Source organism: Drosophila hydei, unplaced genomic scaffold (genome assembly GCF_003285905.1).
Source record: "Drosophila hydei strain 15085-1641.00,03,60 unplaced genomic scaffold, DhydRS2 tig00008139-arrow-pilon, whole genome shotgun sequence".
Lineage (NCBI taxonomy): Eukaryota > Metazoa > Arthropoda > Insecta > Diptera > Drosophilidae > Drosophila > Drosophila hydei.
The window spans coordinates 2,697,357-2,716,364 of record NW_022045847.1 but is presented as its reverse complement, the minus strand read 5'-3'; positions in this window follow the sequence as shown (position 1 = coordinate 2,716,364).

The following is a 19,008-nucleotide window of genomic DNA, read 5'->3' as shown; positions in this document are numbered from 1 at the left end:
ATTTAGCCATAGCTAACAGATGACTTGGCCAGAAAACACATCGAGACTAATGGCGTGAAGCCTAATACGATGATAGATACTTACATATAATAAAGAGCCTACAGACAAGGAGGAGTAATACCTCTCAAGTTAGTAGTAAACAAACAATGTCTGGAATCGAGTCTTGTGCCAGCGACCCAGAAGCAAGGATCTGGTGGAGGCACCCTAATGACAACACGGAATGCAAAGTTTTTGTCAAAGCAGACAGTAAACAATATGGTGTAGCTAAAGAATGATCCAGACGCAAGGGTCGGCGACGGCGGTAAGTAGCCAATGTCTTGGAGATGCGGGCCGTAATCAACTGTAGCGGCAGACTCTTTTATTTTTTAGCACGTTATATGAATTACTAATTGAGAGCGCACAACACGAATCATCTATATACGTATGTGTGTGTGTGTATGAGTGTGTGTGTATGAGTGTGTGTGTATATGTGTATGTGTGTTTGTGGTTGTGTGGGAGCACAGTAATGTCTGTGTGCAGGCGCATTCACGGGATACATCTCGAGGGCATTGCCAGAGTTTAGGGCGTTGCGCGAAAGCATGACGTAGCATAAATGCAAAATCTAGCGAAACGAGTAAGAAAACTTTAGTCGGAAGTGTTCGACTAGTAGATACCCCGAACTCTGTCCAATCTACGTTTGAAAAATATAATTTCTAGCTTGTATTTTGCAAAAAATTATAACGAATTTCTAACTCGCACTTTTACCATCCAATAGCACGTTTTTCAAACAAAATAAGAAAAGAAGACAGAGGGACGGAGGGGCAATTCGGTAATTCGTTGTCCTGATCAAGAATATGTATATGTGGAGTCTACCTAGCTACGTAACTGCTAAAACTGTTATACCCTGATTTCTTATTTTCAATGGGTCCAGGGTATACAAATCTCAGGGCATAGCAGATGTTTATTACAACAGCTGAGAGTCAACCAGGTCCAAAGATGAAGCTAAAACTATTTTTCTTGCTATTGCACTTCTTGTTGTTGCTTTTTGGCAAACTGGTAGCACATTTTGCTGAACCGGGCTGAGTCATTGGGTTGGGCTAAAGTGTTGTCTACAGTAGCCGCTGCCTGCGCTGTTGCTTCTTTTTTCTCTGTTTGTCTTGTTTTGCATTAGGCCAAGTTCGATGACTAAGCATTTGGATTCTGGTTCTGCAGCTCTCTTCCGAGATTCTGTTGTCCCCAGCTCTTCAATCAGTGTACACAAAAGAAAAAAATGCCGGCCGACATAACTTTAATGTGACCGCATCACTGACATGATTACTGAGAGCGCACATCTGCTGTAGTTTTGCAGAGTATCTGTATTCCCAAAGTCTTTACGTTTTGGATATCAAACTTTTGAGCTCTTCAACTTTAATAACTATTTTTGGATTCAGTTTTTTTGCAAATACTTAAATTTTCATTAATTACTTATAGCTATTTTAATAAATTTATTGAATACAATTCTTTAAATTTAAAGTTTCAATGTTTAAGCTTCTTAATTTATAGCCAAAATGTAAATGCAAAATTATATAGTAAAAGTAAAGTAAAATGTGAAGTAAAAGTTTTATAGTAATGAGTTACCGACTAGGAGATACCCTGAACCATGTTACAGTTGATATTTCTTTTGTATATACATTTCTATGGATACTTAATTACTGAATAACTTTTCTCTCGATGAACTTTTTAAATCAAATTTTTAGAGCGTGTTAATGACATTCGTATGTATGTATTTGCCAAAGCATACAGTACGTTTGACATATCAAATCTCAAATCGAATCACGATAATATATATATTTAAAATCTCTATAGTCTCTATATTGTGTAATTTAAAAGTTCGCTGCTTTCAAACAGACGTACATCTAGATAGATTCAGCATATTGTTTTGATCAAGAATATACACGCCTGCTGCTGCGTGTTACTTATATCTTCACTAAGCTATTATACACTGGTTTTAGGGTTTAAACAAAAAAATAGGACTCTCTGATACACGTAGTTAATTTAATTTTAATTTTAATTCAATTAATTAATTTTATTAGTAAATTTTCGACCACTGCATAATTAGAACTCCAGGTTCTTAAAAAATATAATGCTTAGGCCGTGTAATAACATAAATATATTTTCTAATCAAAGAAAATAAGTTTACATGAAAATAAGATTGTTTAATCAAGTAAGAATATTGCAGTCGTGCGCTATCAACTGCTTAAGACTCATTCGCAGCTATCAGCTCCAAATTAGGAGATGTGCGTTTTGCCCCCAGTGGACAGGGGTATATAATATTTGACCAACCCTTATAAGAAGTATTCAGTAATGTAACTGTCAAATTTTGGGGCTTAGGTTTCAATAATGTGGAAATACAAAGATATTGTCAATCGGCAGCGCCCTCAATAAGGCGTAAATTTCTTCTTGATAGAGGCGAACAACAGTAACTTAACAATTCAATTTTTAAGTTTAGTTAAGAGATATAGACGTTTAAATAATACATAATCTATATATATTTATATACGGGTATATATTCTAGATTTCAAGCGTCTGTTCCCAATAATGCTCAAAATATAACATAATTATTAGTCAGATCCGGTTTGCCATACACCTAGAATGCGTGGATCAATAAAATTCATAAGCCTATAAGGATTTTACCCGACAAATGGGCGTGAGTCTATATTTCAATTTCTTTAAGTGTAGTAGCGGATAAATTGTGTGCGTTCAGACGGCAAGACTGACACAAAACCAATATACTCATTTGACTTAGAGAATGAGTATGATTAGATCCCGTAGATAGAACCTCAAACCGAAAATAGAAGCAAGCATCATTAAGTAAACAATAATAGCAACAGAGAATATCTGCATTGATGGGAGGCTTTTCAAAGCCAATGCTTGCGAAACCGCGGCACATGGGCGAAGGCCAGTAAATAGATACAGAGCCAGAAACAAAAGCGCACACAAGCATAGCCGATGATGAATATGGTGTGGCTAGTCTGCTTTGTTAATATATGGAAGCAGCAGACACAGAAGCAGAGAAGCAGAAACAAAAGCGAAAATAAAAACAATTTACATACAAAAATAAAGCATGACAAACGCGAGTACAGTTGGAGTGTGTCAGTCAGTCTCAAACTGTATGATCGCTCACACTCTTAAGCTTATGCTCACTCACTCTGTTGCTTTTGCTCTTGCCATTTGTAACTGCTGTTTTATTTAATTTACAGAGATTTCCACTTACTTTTGGCATTCATTCCGTTTTCGATTTGTTGGCCATTTGCGTGTGTATGCATACCAGCTAGTATGTTGAAAAACGGATTTGGGCCGGCGCCCAGAGGGTAGTTCGTAGTGCGGCACTAACGACTAGAGCTATCTTACTTCTTAGCATTCCTACTTCTTGTTGTGGTGTAAATTTGTTATTTGTGGGGCTTATTCGTTGTTATTGTTGCTCAACTCTGTATTTTACTAGTGAAGTGGAACAATTTTGTTCGTTTTTCCATTTGTGGGGCGAAATATTTGAAAAGTTGTACGCTCGCGAATTGTTTTAAAAAGTAATTTATTTTTGCACTCTTTCACGAAATAAAATGGGTATATTGGTTTTATTCAATGTCGCATCTTACTGGGCGTCCGTCCATATAAATGCGAACCATTTCGCAGTAATTTCAACAATATTGGAGCGTACATCAGGATGTTACTGGTTTGATTTTGTTAAAATATATGTAACAATAAGAAAGAGGCGTGGCAGATCCCATAAAATATACACAATATTGATCAGAACGACAAACCGAGTTGTCCGTCCGTCTGTCTATCCGTTGGTCGGTGTGCGTGACAGACGCATATCAATTTGTTTTAATTAATCGATAACTGTTCCCGTTTTATTGTTATTGATTAAGAACATAAACGAAACGAAGTTGTTAAATTATATCTCGTAAGGCTTAAGAGCTAGAGTTATGCATTTTATTATTATATTATTTTGGATATCAGCTCCAATTTTCCACAAATTCATTAAGTTTAAGTTCACTTGAAAATAGAGCGAATATGCGAATGAGTTGCACTTTTACTAAGTTGATAATTACTCCAATAGAATATGTAGATCATATGCTTTTTTTTTTATTTCATTAAAATCCATTATGTTAAACAAAGTTAATACACAAAATATTTGCTCAATTTGCAAATTCACATGTCAAGCTGCTGAATTATTAGCTGATACTTTAGTTGAGATTTGAAACTTCCTTTGCAAGTGGTACGGTGGTGGTACACCTGATATATATATATGTATATCTTTGCTAACTGATCGAAGAGCAATGTCTTTTATTTCATCTAGTAGGAACTTAATGAAAGGAAACTATCAGCTGTTAAATAGGCTGTCAAAAAAACTTTTAACAAACATTCCTCTTATTCTTTTTTTATTCACTTTTGTCTTTTAGAGTTAGAAAGTTAACCATTCGATTATTGACCTCCTTGATCAACACAAAAAATACGCAATATGTAATATTCTTACTTGCACAAGTATATAAATGGGTATATTAGTTTTGTCTGTACTTACTTTGTCAGTATACTGGTAAGAACCGTTCTAAAAATTAAACCGAAATCGTGGTTTCAACAATATACCACAGTGCAAAATATTCAAAAGTTTAGACTATTTTTATTGATTAATTTGTAGGTGTGAATTTGTAATAACTATCTATTGTTGTTGTGTTCGCGCAATCAGAGTGTATCAATTTGCGTTTTGAATTGCGAGCAGTCAGATGTGGATACACGTACACCAGCTAGATGCACAGAGAGATATGTCCGATTGCTAGGCAGTTAGTCTTGCAGTCAGCTGTGTAGATTGAATCTCTCTGATCGCTCCGCCGCACCCTGCCAAGTATTTCATATTAGCTTTTGATATTCGACTTCAGTTGAGCTCACGACAAGTAAATGTGGGAAATAATTTTGGAAATATAGACAAATCAACTCTGCTCTGTCTTTTTGGGTACTAACGTATAATGCTTATACGCTTATATATGTTTATATATAAGGTTTTTGCGATTGTCACTACTTAAATTTGCTGCTTAAGATTTGGAACACAGCAGTGTTACGAGGCTTGGTTAGGAATCGGTAAACTTTAAACTTTAAAAACAAGTTCTGTTCGCTCCATAGTACCCGGATCCGGTATTTTTGTCTGTTTATGTGCACATGTGTTTTTGTGTATGTATGTATCCATGCCAGAAGTCTAAAATTATTGAAATATCAACACTCTTCAGAGTTGATTTGGTTTTTGGGTGTGTCATGCGCCAGTCAAAAAATTGGAGAGGAAAATGAGTTTTTTGCGAAGAAAAATAGAATTCGGAACAATTGCATAAAAACAAAATTAAAATTGTTTATCGTACTTGATACTTATAGACGAAGGGAAAATGCAATGTTTGTCTTACTGTTCCGACTATAAAACTTATTCACTGCCTTAGTACTGACAATCGCCACGCCTTATAATATGTATATAAATTATGTTCAAAGAAACTTAACCGATGCATTTTGAGCATTTAACTATTGAACTGTAAAATTTACACGGGACTTAAATTGTTCGGTCAATCCTTAGAAGAAAATCTACTATTACTTAACTATCACATTTTGAGGACTGATCTCAAAAACTGTGGAAAATGCAGGATATTTTCAATATACGACGCCCCAAGAGCTACAAAAAACTTACAGGTCCACGCCCACATGGAATATCGAATTCAGTTATTAAGTTAGTTTAAATCCAGTCTATCGATCATAAAAAATAGAGTTCATTTTTAAGTTTCTAGCTCTGCAGCTGTTGAAGATCAAAAGTTTTGGAATTTGTCACGATCTACTGTCGTAGATATACAATATAACTATATTTGAAATTTTAAGTCTATAACACCAATTGTGCTCAAAATATATCAGAATTTTTGCAAGCCACTATTTAGCCTATAATTATACAGACATATAATATTTTCGTCAATCTTTTTTTAGTATTAAACAATCTAGCACGCTACGCCTCAAGCAAGGGTACCTAGAAGTACATATTCTAAATTTAAAGTCTCCAGTTTTAAAGCGGAGAAATAGGTTGCGTTTAAACGGACAAACGGATAGCGAGACGGCACGAACCCAATATACTTATTTCACTTCGTGAAGAAGTGTACAAAATATATTCATCGTCGCAACTGTCTGTTTTTTTGCTGTTTGATTTTTGTTTCAGAAAATTAATATCTTTTACTTTTCTTCCAGATTCAACGGAATTCCAAATACACTAGCAGAATAGTTATTTTATATAATAATATAATAGCGTAATAATATAATAAAATAATAAAATAATAAAATAATAAAATAATAAAATAATAATATAATAATATAATAATAATCGAATAAGATAATGTCCATCGATACTATTGATGGTGCCATCGCATTTTAGCTCTCTCGCGCCCACCTAATATTAAAATTCAAGATTATAAACAATGACAGATGAGAGATCAAAAGCGACTACAAATCAAATGCTCAGAGGAAAACAAAAGACAAAACAACTATGAAAGTTATAGTCGGGTGCCCGACTAGGATATACCCTGAACCCCGTCGTTTTCAAATATACTCTATGAGTTTGTATCTCAGATATACATTAATACCTCCATTTCGATGGAGATTTTAATCAATACCGTTAAAAAGGAAACAGCTATCGATTATTTGAAAAGTAAAAATTTCAGTTCTCTAGCCTATTAAAGTTATCAGATCAACGCGCTCTTACATTCGGACAGACGAACAGGGCTAGATCGACTCAGCTCTTCGTCCTGTTAAGGATCAAATATACTTTGTGGGGTCTACCACGCCCTCTTCCCTATTATATTTATTAAAAAGTAAGTCCAAAAACAGTTGTCTTTTGAAGACAACAAACATCAACTTTTAGATGTTAAATGAGTTGTCAAATAAAACTGTGCTGTCAACTCAAAATTGATAACTTTTAAAAGAACACCCTTTCCTCTTCAACGTTTTCAGGGTATAATTAGAAAGAGATAGAAATTACCGACACCTACGCGATTGAGCTGATTCTCTAGAGAAAACTGTTGCCGAGCATTGATGAAATATATATCATATAAGTATCTAGAGATAGTTGCAGATGCACCCGCAACCCAGCCAACAAGGCATAGATCATTTCTGAGTTTATTTTTAATCAAGCGCCCACCACAGACACCCATCATATGTATACAAATGTAGAGACAAAGATGCTTTAACTAATGTATCTATTGGATACTCTGCGTTCGCCTTGGTCTTTGATGCTGGGCTTCTACCGTCTGCGCGGCTGTCATTTCGAGAAAGAGCAGGCACTGCCTTCATCTGTGCTGTGTATCTTACATTTGCGTAAATGTACATGTGTATCTGTATCTATACACAAGTAACTATAGCGCTTTGTTGAAAGCTACAACAATCGGGCGAGCAGACAACACAACCTACATGTCAAATTAATTTCATTCAATTTAAATGCAATTTGACGGCGTTTTACTCATCACGAGTGTGTAAATGTGTGTATGTGTATATCTGGCAGCATGTGTCAGGCAGGTATTTATATAGAAAATTCTTCTATATGACTATCGAATCTCTTGTGCCCAATGTTAATGATCCAATGCACCATATGCGCCACGGTTAACTATGCATTTTATTTCTGACACACATTTTGATTGACAACCCTGATATCCTGAACTTATTAAAAATAGGAATTTAGAGTATAATGGTTTTATGAAAATGTATGTAACAGGTAAAAGGAGGCATGGAAGGTCTCATAAAATATACATATTCTTGGGACTGCGAACTAGATCGTTATAGCCATATCCGTCTAAGGCTGTGGCCATCCGTATAAAAGCATCGTTCTAGAGACTAAAATTGTAAATGAAAATTCCCGTATACCATTAACGGTAGAAGCTTATCATAATTTTACAACTTTTTATAACCGGATCCCATTAAAACTGGGAAATCAGGGTTATAATGCTGCTTTGCAAATGTTTATGGGCAGACCGCATAACATATGTATATTTTTCCGTGTCCGTGTATAGCACACGCATATCTCTGTTTTGTTTGTTTCAAATATTCGATAACTATTCCCATTTTATTTTTATCAAATTAAAAACATAGTCCAAATATCACCAAAAATTTTCAAAAAAATTTAAAATTTAAGGTCAGCTGGAAATGAGGCCAATAGGTGAAGGAGTTTGCATTTATATTAATCCAATAGAATATGTAGATTACAATCTGAAAATTTCATTAAAATCCATCAAGCAAAACAGAATTAAACAAAACGTTTGGGTCGTTTGCAACATTTGCACATGTCAAGCAGTGCCAATCGCATTTTCCTATACATGTGCAAATTCATGTATTCTTTTCTATTCGAAGAATCGAAATTGCGATTGAATTGTGCTTGAACTATCAGCTGTTAATCGCAACTTGAGCACCATAATAGTTGAGTTAACTGAGTGGGTGTCTGTAATAAAAACACACATTGATTTTGGATATCTCGCCCCTTCTCCATATGCATGAATATGCGTTGTGTTCTATGTATGTATTAGAGAAGCATAGAATAGTAGAATTATTAGATCTTTACATGGTTATGGGTTTCTCCTAATCGTAAACTTTAACTTGTTCTCTCAAATATGTAAACTGTAGGTATCAAACCTTTTGAGATTGTCTAGCTGACTGGCGGATATTTCGGGAGGTTTGTATTCGTTGGGTTCTGCAAGTAAATAAATGGAACAATTCTTTAATGAACAACAATTCAGAAAAATATATTCGGCTATAAAATACTGGAAGAAAATAAATTTTTAACATGCATGTTTAAACCCAAGTTTGCTCATCTTGTAAAAAATTACTTATTTATAAAAACATTTAAGCAGTTTTCACAGTATCTACAAGAACGTTCTCTTAAGGGAGTGTCGAATCGTAAAATTGCCAATCATGAAATCTTTTTGAATCGAGTGCAACATTCTTACTTGTTTTTCTTTCCATTCTTTACTTGTTTTTTCATCGACAACTAACATAACAAAATTAAATTTAAATTAAATTAAATTAAAATGTTGAAACTATTAGCCACTGTCTTCTTCTCATAAAATATTTAGGGCTAACGAAATTTGACAATCAATTAAAAAACAATCAAGTACCCAAGCTCTACTAAAGGTGCCCTATTAGGAGATACCCGTCCTGTCCTATCTTAATATTATCAATAGTGTATCTAGCATGAAAAAAATGAAAAATCGACAATATAACACCAGAACACCAACAATAGACCTAATAAGAAAGCTCTAGTCGGCGTGATCGACTAGGAGATACCCTGATCTGAGTATTAAGAAAGAAATATAAAAACAAGTAAGAAAGCTCTAGTCGGGGTGCCCGACTAGGAGATACCCTGATCCCAGTCCTCTGAGTTTTTTTAAATTTTCCGTACTTTGTATCGAGTATTAAAAAAAAAGAAAACAAATAAAAATCGACATTGCGAGACCAGGTTTCGAACCCGGATTATTTGCGCAACGTGCACCAACTCTACCACCACCGCCACTTCATAATTAAAAAAAAAAAATAATAACAATAAAAAACGTTTCGTCTCCACTGGTCTCTAACCCGGACCAAGCTGCATACGACCTGCGCCTCTACCAACGCCGCCACTGCCCTTACGCGAGCTGTTGCAAATTTGGAGTTAAGTAGCAGCTAATAATTCAGCATAATTCAAGCGCAATTTCAATTCTTGGAATAGAAAAGAATACACGCATTTGAATGTATGTGTGCACACGCATAGGAAAAATGCGTGCGCGTGGCCCTGCTGACAAGTACTTTTGCAAATTGGCCAAACGTTTTGTTTAATAACTTCTGTTTTACTTAATGGATTTTAATGAAATTTTCAGCATATGATTTACATATCTTATTGGCTTGGTTGGCCTTCACATAATGGCCCTAGTTCCAACTAAACTTAAATTCTAAGAATTTGGGGGAATTTGGAGCCGGCATCCAAAATCCAACAAAAATCAAAATTGCATAAAATATACATAAGACTAAATACAAAATTTGGAGGCTATAGCTCTTAAGACGTTCGAGATATAATTTATTTACTGCATTTCAATAATGTTTTTATTCGATAACAATTAAATGCGAATAGTTATCGAATATTTGAAACAAACTTGACCTGCGCGTGCTATACACGGACCTACAAAAAAAATTTCAAGTCTCTAGCTCTTATAGATGCTAAGATCCACGCGTTCACACATACGGACAGACAGACAGACGGACAGACAGACAGACGGACAGGGCTCAATCGACTCGGCTTGTCGTCCTGAACAAGAATATGTATACTTTATGGGGTCTGCCACGCCTCCTTCTGCCTGTTACATACATTTGCACAAAACCATTATACCCTGATTTCCCATTTTTAATGGGATCAGGGTATAAAAATCGAAATTCCGACACTAAGATTCGAACCAGCAATGTCTACGCAATGCGGATCAACTCTACCAACACTTCCACTTAATAATAAAAAAATTAAATAAAAAACTGAAAAAAGTCCCTTTACCGCCTGGCATTCAACCTAAAACTTCTAGACTGCGAACGCAGCCTCAACCAACACCGCCGCTGGACTCAACTTAAGTTGACGCTGACAATTCAAGCACAATTCAATCGCAATTTCGATTCATAGAATAGAAAAGAATACACTCATTTGACTGTATGTGTGTATGTGTGCACATGTATAGGAAAAATGCGTATGCTTGGAGCTGATTGCCATGTGCTTTTGCTAATTGGCCAAACGTTCTGCTTATTATTCACATGTTCTACAAAATATTTGTCAGTTTAATAAAAATGAAAAATATGCAACTGAACTTAAATTTAAAGAATTTGAGGACACTTGTTGCCGGCCTCCAAAATACAACAAAATATTTTAAAATATTATAAAAAAAAAATGAATACAAAATTTTTAGACTCTAGACTCTAGACTCTCCTAAGCCGAAGAAGACATGATTTAATAACTGCATTTGTACAATGTATTTGATCGATAACAATAAAACGGAAATATTTATCAATTATTTAAAGCAAAATTAATATAAGCGGACCTACAAAAAAATCAAGTGTCCAGCGGTTGTATGTTCGATGTGTTTATACATACGAACAGACTGACGGATAGATAGGCGGATAAAGCAAAAGTTACTCAACTCGTCGACCTGATCAAGAATATATATTTGCATACATTTTCAGAAAGCTCTTGTTGCCATTGTTTTTATAACAAGTAAGAGTGATTTCTGAATAACTTTTGTTTTTAAATGAAACACTCATTTCGCCTGACTATTCATTCAGCACAATATAATTATACGATGACATAAGCCACCTATTCAAATGTGATTTCTGAATCTTGGCAATAAATTTGCTGTCCGCAAGCAAAATAATTAAAATATTCCATGTGGGCGGTAATCAAATATTTGTAAGATGATGACGCTTTTTGGAAGTGCGAAATTCAGAAAATCTTTTTCAAAGTCAAACATTAGGTAGAAAAGCTAAATTTGTTGATACTACCTAATACAAATTGTTTTTGATAATGTATTTATTGTAAACGTTTTATTTGAATAACATATTTGCTTTTTGATTTCCCATTTTCAATGGGCAATGGTACTATAAAAACACATGAGGAAAAAGGGGGGCTAACCTGATGACGAGCAGTAAACATAACGTCATGACATTGTGTATATACAATATACAACACAAGAGTGATGATAATTATGGAGTGCAGCCAAAATCGCAAATTATACGCCCCACACATTCACGTATGCACATACACACATAACACAACGAAAATAGCAATAATAGCAAGGCGCACACGAACAGATTTTCATTTTGACTTTTGCTCGTCCGTTAATTTTCTTTTAATTGCCTTTACGCGAATTTCTTATATTTGCTTGAATTACAATTTCTGATTAATTGCTAGCTTAAATGCACGCACATAGTGCAACTTAATTAAAAATATGATATATAACGAAATTTGTGCGACCATTACATACCCAACTTGCGCATAAGGTTGACTAATAAAGCTTTTATACTCATTCACAAAGTGAAAAGTTTTCAACCTTAAAATTTACAGTTACTTAGGATGTGGCAAGTCGAGCCATATCGAGTATATTTATTCCACAGTCTTAAAGTTACAAATTTACTGTTGATTTCCACTAAAGATTTGCCAAAAATCATATGCCTCTTGCTCACCAAGAGCTCGATATTCCATTTTTTCGCATACGGTCGGTAGCACCCGGCTTCAAATTTTTTTTTAAGCTCTGAAACCATGGAAAATGGGAATTTTGCGTGCGTATGTGTGTCTACATGTGTTATTTGCAATGCATGTATGTGTAAAAGAAGCTTAGCATGATGGGTATGTCGCTCTACGCAGGGTATCTCCTAGCACGACTAAAGCACAGTAACTTGTTATTGTTCATCAACATCATCATCATCATTATTATCATCACCATCATTTAAATTTTCAATTGACGTCTGCACGAACTTCATTATGTTATTTACAGTGAGGAGTGCATTAAACTCACTCGTAGTATACATATGCTGAAAGTGATTGTAAATTGTAGATTATGCTCAATGGATTTTCTTTGTTTCACTCAATTTTTCAGACGGAATTTCCCCTTGTGCCTGCCTCCGTTCAACACTCATCTGTTCAAACATCCAGGCACCTTGTCACGAATTGCTCATATTTTCCCATTTACATTTGAAAAAGATTTTAATAAATAATAAAAGAGTTTTCGCTATAACCAATAAATTGTATGATTTGGTTAACAGTCAAACAGAAACAGAAATAGACAAGCGACGCAAATCGTCTATCGCCAATATATTTATCGGTGTTTGATTGATTGAAAACCGACTAAATCAACATAGAAATGAAGCAATGTAGAATATTGAACTATCGCACTCTTATCGTCTTTCATTTAATGATATTTGATTAGGAATGTGCATGTTTATATAATTCAGGTAAGACGTTGTTTTAGTCCAATTTTATTATAAGTATACACTTTGACTGATTATATATATGTAATATATCGATACTTAGTATCTTGGTATGGTACATTTGGTATCGAAACTTGGTATCGATACTTGGTATCGAAACTTGGTATCGATACTTGGTATCGAAACTTGGTATCGATTTTCGGTATCGATACTTGGTATCGAAACTTAGTGTCGATTTTCGGTATCGATACTTGGTATCGATACTCGGTATCTATACTTGGTATCGAAACTTGGTATCGATACGTGGTATCGATGCTTGGTATCGATACTTGGTATCGATACTTGGTATCGATGCTTGGTATCGATACTTGGTATCGATACTTGGTATCGATACTCGGTATCGATACTTAATATCGATACTCGGTATCGAAACTTGGAATCGATACGTGGTATCGATACTTGGTATCGAAACTTGGTATCGATACGTGGTATCGATACTTGGTATCGATACTCGGTATCGATACTTGGTATCGAAACTTGGTATCCATACGTGGTATCGATACGTGGTATCCATACGTGGTATCGATACGTGGTATCGATATTTGGTATCGATACTTGGTATCGATACTTGGTATCGATACTCGGTATCGATACTTGGTATCGATACTCGGTATCGATACTTGGTATCCAAACTTGGTATCGATACTTGGTATCGATACTTGGTATCGAAACTTGGAATCGATACGTGGTATCGATACTTGGTATCGAAACTTGGTATCGATACGTGGTATCAATACGTGGTATCGATACTTGGTATTTGGTAACTTGGTATCGATACTTGGTATCGATACTTGGTATCGATACTTGGTATTTGGTAACTTGGTATCCATACGTGGTATCGATACTTGGTATCGATACTTGGTATCGATACTTGGTATCGATACTTGGTATCGATACTTGGTATCGATACTTGGTATCGATACTTGGTATCGATACTTGGTATCGATACCTGGTATCGATACTTGGTATCGATACTTGGTATCGATACTTGGTATCGATACTCGGTATCGATACTTGGTATCGATACTTGGTATCGAAACTTGGAATCAATACGTGGTATCGATACTTGGTATCGAAACTTGGTATCGATACGTGGTATCGATACTTGGTATCGATACTCGGTATCGATACTTGGTATCGAAACTTGGTATCCATACGTGGTATCGATACGTGGTATCCATACGTGGTATCGATACGTGGTATCGATACTTGGTATCGATACTTGGTATCGATACTTGGTATGGATACTTGGTATCGATACTTGGTATCGATACTCGGTATCGATACTTGGTATCGATACTCGGTATCGATACTTGGTATCCAAACTTGGTATCGATACTTGGTATCGATACTTGGTATCGAAACTTGGAATCGATACGTGGTATCGATACTTGGTATCGAAACTTGGTATCGATACGTGGTATCAATACGTGGTATCGATACTCGGTATCGATACTTGGTATCGATACTTGGTATCGATACTTGGTATCGATACGTGGTATCGATACTTGGTATCGATACTTGGTATCGATACTTGGTATCGATACTTGGTATCGATACTTGGTATCGATACTTGGTATCGATACTTGGTGTCGATACTTGGTATCGATACTTGGTATCGATACTTGGTATCGATACTTGGTATCGATACTTGGTATCGATACGTGGTATCGATACGTGGTATCGATACTTGGTATCGATACTTGGTATCGATACGTGGTATCGATACTTGGTATCGATACTTGGTATCGATACTTGGTATCGATACTTGGTATCGATACTTGGTATCGATACTTGATATAGATACTTGATATAGATACTTGATATAGATACTTGATATCGATACTTAATATCGATACTTGATATCGATACTTGATATTGATACTTGATATTGATACTTGATATTGATAATTGGTATCGACACTTGGTATCGATGGGTAGTATCGATACCCGATACTCGATATTTGGCACTAGATACTTTGTATAGATACTTAATATCGATACTTGGTATCGATTCTAGATACATAGTATCAATACTTAGTACCGACATTTAGCTATAAAGTACATTTAAAAATGCAGATCTAACAAGGTTCCTGATATCCTATTCCGACACCCCACCTAAAAGTTTTTACTGGCTTATACCCTGAACACATTGTAAATGGGAATTCAAGGTATAACAGTTTTATAAAATGTCTGTTACATATATATACATAGCCCGTTTTATCACTCTGTTCGGTTGTCCCTATCCCGTTGATCTCATATAAAATATATCTCATATAGAATTTCTTTCAAATAATGATAAAATAATGAGATATGAATTAATAATTGAAGTTCGATAACGTTTTTAATCGAGTTCATCGAAACCCGATAATAACGAACTCGATTCAAAAGAATCATATGTCATCATCATCATTAAAAACGTTTTCGAACTTTAGGTATTAAATCATATCTTATTAGTCATTGAGACTAGAATCCAAAAATTTGTGCCAAATGCTTCGTATATTTTGTATACAATTTTTATTTCTTTATAAATGGCTGAAATTTGCAGCGATATTCCATATATTTAATAAAATTTTGGATCGTAAGCTAAAATTGTATTGAAATAACGCGTTTTCTTTTTCGTCAGTCCTCAAAGTATCTCTTTGTCGGTTACTTTTAACTCGAGCTTTCTGACTTGTTTCCAGTTGCTAATGTTGTTCCTGGCTGACTTTATGCCCTTTTTTAGTGCGATGGGCAAACATAACAATCCATTAATGACTTTAACAAACGAGCGCCTCTAACCGGAAGTTTACAAAAGCTGACAACGATAATTTGTTGTTATTGTTTAGGCCTTCTTGTCGTTGTTATTCTATACTCGCAAGTTGTTCTTCAGTGGCTCCAGCGCTCAGTCAGGCATTAAGCACATTGACATATGTATGCCTGCCAGATTCCAGCATATGAAACAGCATCAGGCAGAGCCAGAGAAAGAAGAACATTTCGAGATGCACTAGCCGCAACAAATTAAAAAGCGCAATTTGCCCAACGGAATTTATTAACTAAACATAATATGCTCAACTGAAAGCTACGCTATAATTTGCAAACAATATCTCCAGAATATCATACAGAAATGGAAAATAAAAGTTAAAGAACTGGAAGTAAGGCTACCAGGACTCCTGTAATTATCTCATCGGTAACGCGCATAACCTCTAACCACACAGTCACTTCACTACTTGAACACTAAGTATTAAGTCACTGACACAAGCTCTTACATATATTTCCAATATATAGAAATAAACCGACGAAACATATGTTCTCTAGCTCTTATATGTTCTGAGATCGACCCGACGGACTGATGGTCGAACAGTCAACTATATAGACAGAGGTTTTAATAAGTTCAAGGTATAAAATAATAAACAAGTGAATGTTGTGAACCATTTTCCACGTTCCCAGTGGGAGTGGACATATTATATTACCAATATTAAGTTTCTAACTGAGAAACTTTGATAGTTTTCAGTTTGCCACGAATTGTATATTTATTTATCTATATCTAAATTAATTATTATCGTGACTATCTTCAATAGCGTTCATACGGAGAGACAGGCGAACGGTCAGTAAGACGAACATTGCAACCAATATTCTCTTTCACTTCGTGAAAATAAAAGCTTAGCACAAGAACACAGTTCAAGTTTATTTGAGATGTTTTGTATGAATATAATATATAAAATAAATTAAAGTTGTATAAATTATACATAAAACTTTTGTGACTATTTTGCTCACAAATACATATATTTTGTGGTAGTTCTTTTTTTATTTACCAACACAAGTTATCTGTTTTCTCATCTAGTATATCTATATATTACCAATCAACCCGTCACCACTTAATTGTGCAGGGTATCGTACACAAACTAAAAGCTGCAAATGCACAATATGCGAAAGCGGAACCGACGCTATCGGTAACCTAAGACAGCATGAAAAACAGTGGAGGCCACACGAAGAGACAAAGAAGTAAAAAAAAAAGAGAGAGAAACAGAAACAGAGGCAAAGGTAACAGCAGCCGCAACAAGAAGGCAGCAGAAGTAGACGCAGAAAAAGTGGCACACAACAGCGCATAAGTTTTCGTTGACCGTTAATTAAAGCCGTAAGACGGTAGCTCACTCTGTGTGTGTGGGTCATAGCGAGTGTAAGGTACGCACTTACAGCAACACATACGTTTACGCCCATATACATATTGGGCCACATAAATTCGTTAGCGCCTTGACACAGCTGCATTAGAAACGCAGCACGCGCTCCAAAACCCACTTCAAACTCATTGCAAAACGCGGCGGTAATACGAGAGAAACAAGTTTGTGGGATAAAGTAAAAGCGATCGGGGCGACGCCTATCAAGGTTGCAATTGCCCCAATCTGCGTCGGCGGCGCCGCTAACTGTTTGATTAAAGATCATGCAATGCTGTTCGCCGAAGCAAACCAACAAAGCAAAAGAATCCACCGAAAGTAAAATACTCTATAATAACAATCCAACTAAAATAACGCCGCTTCCGAATTGATAATGCGATTTACGTTCTCATTTGTTATTATCGAAAGTAAAAAAATATTTTCTATTTTAATTGCTACGATGTGCGTAATGATCACTGCTATTTTTTGTTATATATTAAACACGCAAAGGTTTAATACTGATGCAGGCTCTGAATAAGAAGTGAAAAGGCACAACGTCCACAGGCAGCTGCGTGTTGTCTACTTTTTATGTTAAATATTATAAGAAATCTGCAAAACAGAGTTAAGCGTTAAACGTTGGAGTTGCAGCCGCAAAGCGTCAGCTGTTACAGCAGTTGCGGTTGCTAATGTGGTGCTTGGCCATATGACGTTGAATGCAACATAATACGCATTGTCGCTGCGACCAGGTTGGAGAAATTGTGCCAATTTACTCGCCGCACACGGCAAAAGTTATGAAGGCTAGCAACAGCCAAGTACAGCACGGACTACAACTCTATGGCGGCATTATTGATGATGACAGAAATGTGTCTTGTGTTGTTTCGATACTTATCTAAGTGCACCAGCTGCAAAAGCAAGAACATAAATTCTCTATCTTTCTCTTTTTATGAATATATATATATATATATATATATATATATATATATATATATATATATATAGGTTGCCATGAACCTCAACTGGCAAGTTCATGGATGACCGGAACTCAACCAGTTCTGGATTAAGCTGAACTGACAGCAGCCAACAGACTGCGCGATATTTATGTCCTGCATTCATTTTGATTTTCCGCATTCTCCATATATGACCTTATACGTAAAGTTAATCATCTCATCTTATCCTTTAAAAAACTAAAACAACTATTAATTAATTATTCTCTTATTGTTTTTAAAATACATAACAAACAACACATTACACACGCACACATAACCACGCTCTTCGCTTCTTGGGCACTTTACGCAGCGGCTGCGCTTGAGCTGCATTAGGGGCTTTACTATGAGAAATTAGTTAATAAATAATTTTCTTAATTGAATAAGTTTCTAAATAAAATTTTTAGAGCGTAATAATGACATCAAAAAGTCTCTACTGTCTGATATTCATTCACGAAGTGAAAGAGTGCTAGAGAATGTTTATTCTTGCTAGAGAATATATATCTACACAGATTGTGGGCGTAGCAAACCGAAAACTATATATTCTAAAGTTTTAGAGCTTAAGCTTAAAAGCTCAACTATTGACTTACTGCTGACCTGTTGAGTCGCTTCACAGTTTTGGAGGCCCAATACTTGACAGCTTTGCGAAAATCGGAATATCCAACCATTTTATAGTTAGAAAACCAACATTCAAGAACTAAATTACTGTTGAACTTATCTGTAGATCTACAAATATTTGTAAATATAACTCTTGAGGGTGTGGCGAAAAAGAAAAGAAAAGAAAAAAATCTGCAAGAGATTTAGTGAGTACTCTGCACTCGGTAACGCTTGACTGTACATTATTACTTGCTTTCATTTGGTGAGAAGCTGGGAAGTATCCACCA